Here is a 10,621-nt window from a genome sequence, read left to right on the forward strand (position 1 = left end):
CCTTCTATAATTTCTCTCTCTATTTGATCATTTTGCCCTTTATAATCTTTTGAAATTTCATCCTTGATTCATCACTTAATTTGGTAAAATTGCAATTTAGTCCCTAAAATTCTTCACCTTTTCAATTTGGTCCTAATTCATCCATTTTCTTAGTTTCTAAATTATTCCACCCTTAAATATTTACAGTATTGGTCCTTCAAATTTTTGTATTTACACTTTAACCCTTCAAATTTTGAGTATTTACTCTTGGGCAACAAAACTTTTCTCACTTTTGCAATTTAATCCTTTCTTGAATTAATATGTCATAATATACTTCCCAATGTTGACATAACTCAATATTACCATTTTTATCACTTTATTTCCTTATTTTACTATATTAATGATTTTATCTTACTTTCTTACTTTTGTAATTTTCGGGGTATTACATTTGTTGAGTGGGATTATATAAAATTGTCAGTTAACCTATATCAGAATGAGCCTGCTAGTTTGAGTGGTAAGGAGTCAGGGTGTTGGAGATTCTGTGTTTGAATCTCTATGTGAGTGTGGGTGATAGTTTTTGCTTCGATTGACTGCGAGAGTTTGGATGGACTTGAAAGTGTGCCTGAGTGGGTAGTTACCGGTTGGTTAGTGGTGGATTTAGTGGGATATTGGGGGATTTTAAATCTTTTATTTTTATTTTTATTTTTATTTTTATTTTTATTTTTATTTTTATTTTTATTTTTATTTTTATTTTTTCTTTCCAAAATTTCTGACGTCAAATTTCTTTTGCTTTACCTCTTTCTGACATTTTTTCCCTTTCTCAGTAAATCATTGTTTTGTTCTTCTTCTTTGATTCTATTGGTGGTGCATCGTTCAATCGCGCCATTGGTTTTGTCGGGTTCTCTAATCGGTTATTAAGTAAAGCTTTGCTTCCCTTTAATTTTTTATTTGGGACTGTAGCCATGTTAATCTGTAGCGATTGATTAGTGGAATTTCGTGTTTAGGAGCATATTGTGGAGCAGGGAATTGCACTCTAATGGTTTAGTGCGTGTTGAGGTGGTTTCTTGTCGGTGGTAAGTCAGTTTCGTTTTGCTTCTTGTCGTCGAATTCAATAATCAATCTGCTAAGTAGATGTCGGGTATTATGATTTTAGGTTTCGAAAGGCTCGGGAGTGTTTTCACATCAAAATTGCACCTAGTGTGTACCCAAAACGCAAAATCAAGTTTCAACGAAAGCTGAAAAAGCTTTCTGTCGATGCCACACAGGCGTGTGCCTAGCCGTATGGTTGGCCAGGTGCAAAACACGGTCGTGTGTTTGACAAAGGCATGGTCATGCGCAAGACACGGTCATGTGGTGGTGTGAGTATGGCCGTGTGAGCCACACGGAATGGGCTAAGTTGGGCGTGTAGGCCCGCATGGGCATACCACACCGGTGTGTGGGTTTTAGGCCAGGCCATATGGGCCACACGGGCAAGGCCGATCTAGGCGTGTGGGCAACATGAGCGTGTGGGCCCATAATCTTAAAATTTTCCCTAAGGTCGCACAGGTCGTTCCTATCGACTGTGGGCCTGCCGTAGGGTCGATAAGGACTAACCAAACCTTAAAATTAGGTGATCTAATGGTTTAATATTCTGTTCTAAGTATGACATTGTTATGCATGTCTGATTATTTTGTTAAATGTATATATTTGATATCTGAATATGAGCATGCAAGCATGATATTTCCATATCTATGATTGGGGTGGGAAATGTAAATGTGGAGGAAGTGTTCTGTATGGCGACCATCGCCTATATTCTGGCAGTTTGGCTGAATATTATCTGATATGTGTCGTAATGACACGATATGATGTGTAGGGATGGGTGGGTGTTTTTAACCCCACATGGTGTGATGGGATGGTTGGAGTTAGTGTGTAGAGGATGGGGGTAGGATTCTGTATATTTGTTCTGCATATCTGATTCTGTTATCTGTATCTGTAAAGGACTTAGGTCTGAATCTGAATCTGACTATGTATGTGATATCTGTATGAATAGCATGTCTAATTCTGTTGGGTTACACACTGAGTTTACGAAAACTCACATTTATTTGTCTGTTTTGTTCAGGTAATCCATGGACTTAGACGAATCGGTGTGACGGAGCCTCACGGTGACCATGAGTTTGTAATTGTTTAAGATTTTGATTTTTATTTAATTAAGGATTATTTCTTGAAGTTTTGTAATTAATAGACTCTCCAGACTGTTGGTTTTATTTTGGTTTTAGGTTTTCGATTTAACACTTTATCTGAGACGATTAGCTAAAAATATGATTTTTACTAAAACAAAGGTTTTTTGAAAATACGAACGGGATTTCCAAATATAACAATTTTATGACTTCCGCTGTAATTTATATTTTGACAAATAAATTAATTAAATAAGGCTTTCGATAAATGGTTATAAACGAACAAGAGTTACAAAATTTGAATAATTTATCGAACAACTCAATTTTCAAAAAACCTTCTTTGTGACATCACTGGATACAGCCATAATGTCGAGGCCGGGTTTGGGTTGTTACATTTAGTGGTATCAGAGCCAGGTTGTAAAACTTGGGCTTTGAATTTTGGGTTCCAAAATTGTGTTTAAAAAAGAACTAATTTTTAAATAATTTGGATAATTTGAGAAAGTATGTGGTACACAGAGTCTTCGGCCCTGATCTTGTAAGTATTTCTAAATTTAGATAGAACTTTCTGAATATTATACTGAGCTAGTTAGAGACTAAGACCTCTGAAACACTTTTGAACTTTTGATAATTTTTGCATAAAATATCTGCTAATAAATACTAGTACTGATACATAAAATTTTATAATGTAGATAAAATTTGAAATATACGATTAGTGCTTGTGGAACTCGTGGTCGTGGTATTTGTGAGCGCGATAGAGGACGCAGGAGAGCTCAAATTGAGTGTTCCTCTTTGGGCAGTATGCTGAAATTAGACACGAGTTAGACACCGGTTTCGCTTGCTACTGTGATTGGGTCACAAAGCCGGTCGGCTAGGGATGACGCACTGTCCCAAGCCATGTTAAAGGTGTTGAAGAAGGTCGCTAGACCACATTCTGGATTTGGGGGTCGTGGGTAGGTAATTGAATGACTCTGATCCAATAAAGCTGATTTGTTTAGGGGTGTCACTGGAGTCGTCCCTACTGTGGCCGAGTATTGGTTGGAGGCAATCGAGAGGATCATGAACGATATCGACTGTACTCTTGAGCAAAAACTTAAGGGTGCATATCAATTGGATCTTCTTTACCACTGCTTTCCAGGGGACGTATGTGGGGGAAAGCTATGTGGATGCTTGTAGGCATGAGTTCATGAATTTCAGGCAAGGTGATAGATCAATGGTCGAGTATGAGGTCAAGTTTCTGAGGTTGAGCCGCTACACTCAAGCCGCTATGCTCGAGGCATGGTGGCATCTGAGTATGTGAAATGCGTCTGTTTTGAGGATGGCTTGAGGGATAATTTGAGGGTATTAGAGGGAGAGAGGGTTTGCAGTTCTGGTAGATAATGTGAAGATCGCCGAAGAGGTTAAGCGCGTTGAGCGGTAGAATAAGGACCAAAATAGAGGCAAGAATAAGAGGGATTCAGAGCCCTCTAGTTGTATTTAAAGGCCTAAGAAACGGGCTAGACCTAATGGGCCTATTAGAGTGGGGGTTCATGTTGCTCCTACTGGGATTCAACCATGTGGTGATTGTGGTAGGCATCATCCGGGCGAGTGTTGGAGGAGGTTAGGGGCTTGTCTAAGGTGTCAGTCTTTGGAGCATCGGATTCAAGAATGTCCATAGTCGGCTGATCAAATGCAAGCTTTAGGACCGAGTTCTATACAGCCTCAAAGGGTAGTTCAGCAACCACATAGGGGCTGTAGACCGGCTAGACGAAATAATGGTATGGGCCGATAAGAGAGAGCATTGGGGCAGAGGTGCTAGTCAGACTAAGACAAGGCAACCTACACTGGTTTATGTTGCTCGATGCCGAAAGGATAGAGACGCTCCTGATGTTATCATAGGTACGTTATTTATTTTTGAAGTACCTTATACTACTTTGATAGACATAGGTTCTACCATTCCTATGTAGCTAGTACTGTTTCCGAAAACTTGGAGACTTTTGTTGACTGTACTGCTAGTGAGATTACCGTATGGCGTTCGTTGGGGCAATCTATTTGGGTTAGTAGACTTTATAGGAATGTTCCGTTAGAAGTGCAAGGGGCTATATTTTTGGCAAATCTGATGAACCTACCATTTGGGGAGTTAGACTTGATTCTGGGCATGGATTGGTTGGTTGAACACCGAGTTAGTCTAGAAAATGAGACTAAGAGCGTTGTTCTGAGGACCAAGGATGATAAGGAGATAGTAGTGATTGTTGAGCGTCGTGATTATCTGTCAAATGTGATCTCCGCTCTTGTGGTTGAAAAATTGGTTGGGAAAGGGTGTGAGACTTACATGACTTTCGTCGATATTTCAGTTTCTGGGGACTCTTCTATCGGGGATATCAGATTTTCGGATGTCTTTCTTGAGAAGTTATCGGATTCACCTCCGGGTCGAAAAGTTGAGTTCAGCATTGAGCTTCTATCGGGTACAGCTCTGGTGCCTATCGCTCCATACCGTATGGTACCGAAGGGGCTTACAGAGCTTAAGGCTCAACTTCAAGAGCTTCTGGATCGTGCTTTCATGCGTCCTAGTGTGTCCCCATGGGGGGCATCAGTTCTGTTTGTAAAGAAGAAAGATGGTACCATGAGGATGTGTATCGACTATCGGCAGTTGAATAAACTGACCGTGAAGAATAAGTATCCACTTCTGAGGATCGATGATTTGTTTGATCAGTTCCAAAGAGCTTCAGTGTTTTCAAAAATAGATCTCTATTTTGGGTATCATCAGTTTAGAGTTAAGGAAGTGGATGTTCATAAGACGAAATTTAGGACTCGTTATGGGCAATACGAGTTCCTAGTTATGCCCTTTGGTTTGACGAATGCTCCGGCTGCATTCATGGATTTGATGAACCAAGTTTTTTAGCCATATCTAGATCAGTTCATCTTAGTTTTCACCGACAATATTCTGGTTTACTCTAAGATCGAGGATGAGCATGATGAGCATCTTAGAGTAGTGCTTTAGATACTCCGAGAGAAACAACTCTACGCTAAGTTGAAAAAGTATGAGTTCTGGTTACGTGAGGTAACTTTTCTAGGTCACGTGGTTTCTACTGAGGGGATCCTAGTTGATCCTAGAAAGATTAAAGTTTTACTTAATTGGAAACAGCCTAAGGATGTATCTGAGATTCGTAGTTTTCTAGGTTTTGTGGATTACTATCGGTGTTTTGTTGAGGGGTTCTCTTTGATTGCATCTCCTTTGACTAAGCTTCTGTGTGAGGGTGTTCCTTTTGTTTGGACTGATGCGCAACAAGCGAGCTTCAAGAAGCTCAAGTCTATTCTGACTCAGGCTCCTGTTCTGATACGGCCTGAATCTAGTAAAGAGTTTGTGGTGTACAGTGATACGTCGCACGTCTGTTTGGGATGTGTACTGATGCAAGATGGTAAGGTTGTGGCTTATGCTTCCTGTCAGCTTAAGTCACACGAGGGAAATTACCCGATTCATGATCTCAAGCTAGCTGTTGTGGTTTTTTGCGTTAAAGATCTAGAGGCACTATTTATATGGTGAGAGGTGTATCATCTACACCGATTACAAGAGTCTCAAGTACCCCCTTCTGAGAAGGAGTTGAATCTTAGACAGCGTCGATGGATTGAGCTGCTCAAAGATTATGACTGCACGATAGAGTATCAACCTGTAAGGCTAATGTGGTGGCCGATGCTCTCAGTCGTAAAGTGATGACTAATTTGAGAGCAGTGTTCGCTCGTCTTAGTATGTTTGATGATGGAAGTCTATTAGCCGAGTTGCAAGTTAAGCTTACTTGGATTGATCAGATTCAAGATAACCAGTTAGGGGATGAGTCTCTGGCTTAGCGATTTCGTCAGGTTGAGAGCAGCAGTACTTCAAATTTTGGGCTGAATAAAGATGGGGTTATGTGTTCTCAAGGTCAAATTTGTGTACCGAACAATTCTGATCTGAGATAGTCGATTCTGAGTGAGGCGCATAGTAGCCCTTATGCTATGCATCTCGGTGGTAAGAAGATGTATCGGGATCTCCGTAAACTATACTGGTAGCTGGGTTTGGAACGTTACAAATTTTGTTGCTCATTGTCTAACGTGCCAGCAAGTTAATGCTTAGCACCAGTTGTATTCAGATTTGTTACAACCTGTTAAGATTCCCTTATAGAAATGGGAAGGAGTGACGATGGACTTCGTTAGTGGGTTGCCATTGACACCCAATAAAAAGGATTCTGTTTGGGTCATCGTGGATCGATTGACCAAGTTCACTCATTTTATTCTGGTTCAGACGGACTACTCTCTGTAGAAGTTAGCGAAGCTCTATATTTCTGAGATTGTAAGACTGCATGGGGTTCCTATTTCAATAATTTCTGATAGAGATCCTCGCTTCACTTCTCAGTTTTGGAAAAAATTGCATGAGGCTCTGGGTTCAAGATTGGACTTCAGTACTGCGTTCTATCCTCAGACTGATAGTCAATCTGAGAGGGTGATTCAGATACTGGAGGATAAGCTTCAGAGTTGTGTGATAGATTTCTGAGGTAGTTGGGAGGATTTTCTGCCGTTAGCTGAGTTCGCCTACAACAATAGTTTCCAGTCTAGCTTCATATGGCACTTTATGAGGCTTTGTATGGCCGTAAGTGTCGTACTTCGCTATATTGGACTGAGTTGGATGAGTGACGAATTTTGGGTCCTGAGTTGGTTTCTAATACTGAAGATAAGGTTAGAGTGATTCAGGATTGTCTAAAGGCGGCTTTTGATAGACAAATGTCTTATGCAGATTTGAAAAGGAGAGATATCGACTACTCTGTGGGTGACTTCATTTTTCTTAAGGTTTCTCCGTGGAAGAAAGTTTTGAGATTCAATCGTAAGGGCAAGTTGAGCCCTAGGTTTATTAGGTCGTATCAGATTCTGAAACGTGTAGGACCGGTCGCTTATCAGGTGGAGCTACCTCCAGAGTTGGACTATATCCATGATGTGTTTCACGTCTCGATGTTAAGCCGGTACCAATCTGATCCATCTCATGTTGTCTCTATTGAGGAGATCGAGATTAGACCAGATTTGACTTTTGAGGAGGAGCCGGTTCAGATTTTGGGTCGAGATATTCAGGTTTTGAGGAGGAAGTCCATTTTGTTATTAAAGGTTCTGTGACGAAATAATGGCACTGAGGAAGCCATGTGGGAACCTAAAGACTCGATGCGTCAGCAGTATACCCATCTATTCTTATCAGGTAAATTTTGAAGTCAAAATTTCTTTTTGGGGGTAGAGTTGTAACACCCTGAATAATTTATTTCAATTTCTGTAAATTCTGACAGAAATATGTATCGGCTTTAGTGGTTAAGTGTTTTGGGTGTGTGTGTGTGAGGTCTTGGGTTTAAGTCTCACCTTTGCCAAATTTTGTTATTTTAGATCTAAGCCTTATCTTTGTTGAGTGGGATTATATAAAATTGTCAGTTAACCTATACTAAATTAAGATGCATCCTGAGGATATGAGGAAAACCACATTCATAACCCTTTGGGGAACTTTCTAGTATAAAGTAATGTCATTCGGGTTAAAAAATGTAGGAGCCACATACCAGAGAGCCATGGTGACCCTCTTCCACGATATGATACATAGGGAAATTGAAGTATATGTTGATGACATGATTGCAAAGTCCCAGACAGAAGAAGAACACGTGCAAGTCCTGAGAAAGTTATTCTTAAGGTTTAGAAAGTTCCAACTCAAACTCAATCCAGCCAAATGTATCTTTGGGGCTAAATTATGAAAGCTTCTGGGATTTGTAGTCAGTGAAAAAGGGGTTGAAATTGACCCAGATAAAGTCAAAGCTATTCAAGAATTGTCTCCCTCGCGTACGCAAAAAGAATTTAGGGGATTTCTAGGGAGACTAAATTATATAGTGCGGTTCATTTCACAACTAACTAAGAAATGTGACCCTATATTTCGTCTCCTTAAGAAGCATAACTCAAGTGTATGGGATGAAGAATGTCAAAAGGCTTTTGAAAGAGTAAAGCAGTATTTGTCCAATACCCCAGTACTGTCACCTCCTAGCCAGGATAAACCACTGATCATGTATTTGACAGTGTTTGACCGTTCCATGGGATGTGTGTTAGGTCAGCATGATGAGACGGGGCGGAAAGAGAAGGCGATATATTATCTCAGTAAGAAATTTATTGATTTTGAAATGAGATATTCGCCTATTGAAAAATTATGTTGTGCCCTGATCTGGACGACACGAAGATTGAGGCAATATATGCTCTACCATACAATGTGGCTAATTTCAAAGTTATACCCTTTAAAGTATATGCTGGAGTCAGCTGTGCTGAATGGGAGGATTGCTAGATGGCAAATTTTACTCTTGGAGTTCGATATAGTATATGTAAATCAGCAAGCTGTCAAAGGGAGTGGGATAGCAGACTTTTTGGCCAGTAGAGCTCTAGAAGATTATGAACCATTGGATTTCGATTTCCCGGATGAGGATTCTCAAGAAAATCATCCTTGGAGGCTAAACTTCGACGGAGCATCGAATGCTGTAGGTAATGGGATTGGGGCAGTCCTTATATCCCCTAATGGAGATCATTATCCTTTTACCAATAAATTGGGTTTTGATTGCACTAATAACATGGCCGAGTATGAAGCTTGCATTATGGGTATTCGGGCAGCCATGGAACGAAAAATTAATGTGCTGGAGGTATACAAAGACTCGGCGTAGGTGATATACCAACTCAAGGGGGAATGGGAAACAAGAGACCCAAAATTAATTTGTTACCGGAGATTGGCTCTGGAGTTGATCGAGGAGTTTGACAATATCACTTTTTGTTATCTCCCACGAGAAGAAAATTAGATGGCATATGCTTTGGCTACCTTAGCTTCTATGGTCCAGGTGAACAAACTAGAAGACATGAAGCCTATTCAAATCAGCATTTATGAGACCCCGGCTTATTGCTACAGTATTGAGGAAGAGGAAAATAATGATCATCCTTGGTACCAAGATATACTGCGATATGTGAGGAATCGTGAGTACCCTGATCAAGCAACGGAGAGTGATAAGAGGATATTGAGGAGGCTCGCCATTGACTACGTCTTAGATGGAGAGATTTTATATAAGAGAGGAAGGGATCAAGTACTATTGAGATGTATGGATGTTGTGGAGGCTAAGAAAATTTTGGAAGAAGTCCATGAGGGTATCTGCGGGACGCATGCAAATGGTTTAACAATAGCCAAACAGATCATGAGATTCGGGTACTATTGGTCCACCATAGAAAGGGATTGCATTAATTATGCCAAGAAGTGCCACAAATGCCAAATTTATGGAGACAAAATACATGTATCTCCTTCACCTCTTCACATTATGACTTCTCCGTGGCCTTTCTCCATGTGGGGTATGGATGTCATCGGTCCCATATCACCGAAGGCTTCTAACGGGCATCATTTCATCTTCGTGGTTATTGACTATTTCAATAAATGGGAAGAAGCTACTTCATATGCTAATGTCATGAAGTCAGCAGTCAGCAAGTTCTTGAAAAAAGAGATCATATGTCGATATGGAATGCCTGAAAGAATCATATCAGACAATGCGCTGAACTTGAACAATAGCACAATAGCGAAAGTATGCAGTCAATTCAAGATCAGACACCACAACTCGTCACCGTATCGCCCAAAAATGAATGGCGCAGTGGAGGCAGCTAATAAAAATATCAAGAAATTTGTAGGGAAAATAACTGAGACTTACAAAGACTGACATGAGAAATTACCGTTCGCTCTCCTTGCCTATCGAACAGCTATCAGGACTTCTACTGGAGCAACGCCTTTCTCTCTAGTTTACGGGATAGAGGTAGTGTTACCCATTGAAGTTGAGATCCCCTCTCTCCGGGTGCTAGCTGAACTAAAGTTAGATGAGGCTGAATGGATCCAATCTTGATATGATCAGTTGAACCTGATAGAAGGAAAAAGGCTAAAAGTTATTCATCGTGGACAGATGTACCAGAAGCGAATGATTCGAGCCTATAACAAAAAGGTTCGTCCCAGAGAATTTCATGAGGGGGACCTGGTGTTGAAAAAGATCATTCGTCTACAAAGGGATTTTAGAGGGAAATTGATGCCAAATTGGGAAGGACCTTATGTTGTAAAGAGGGCCCTTTCTGGAGAAGCTCTAATCTTGAGCGAGATGGATGGTAAAAGCTTGCCTAATCCAGTAAACTCAGACTCAGTCAAGAAATACTTTGCCTAAAAAAAAGAAGGGACCAATGCGAAAACCCTTAAAGGGCGCTTTGAGTCAAAAAAATGATGATGAAAATGAAAAAATAGACAACGTAAAAATGGAGAGGCCAAGGTGAAAACTCGCAAAGGGCACCTTGAGACCAAAGGGGATTTGAGTTGAAAACAAGAAAAGGGCGGCTCAAATTTTAGATCAGAATGGGGCATAAAATGATCAGAGCAGCTCAAATTTTGATCAGATTGGAGGCATGTGGTGATCTTGCTATACCTGAATCAACAGGAAAAGGTTGGCGACATCTGGGGGAATCGA

The sequence above is a fragment of the Gossypium raimondii genome, chromosome 13, assembly GCF_025698545.1.
Source record: "Gossypium raimondii isolate GPD5lz chromosome 13, ASM2569854v1, whole genome shotgun sequence".
NCBI lineage: Eukaryota > Viridiplantae > Streptophyta > Magnoliopsida > Malvales > Malvaceae > Gossypium > Gossypium raimondii.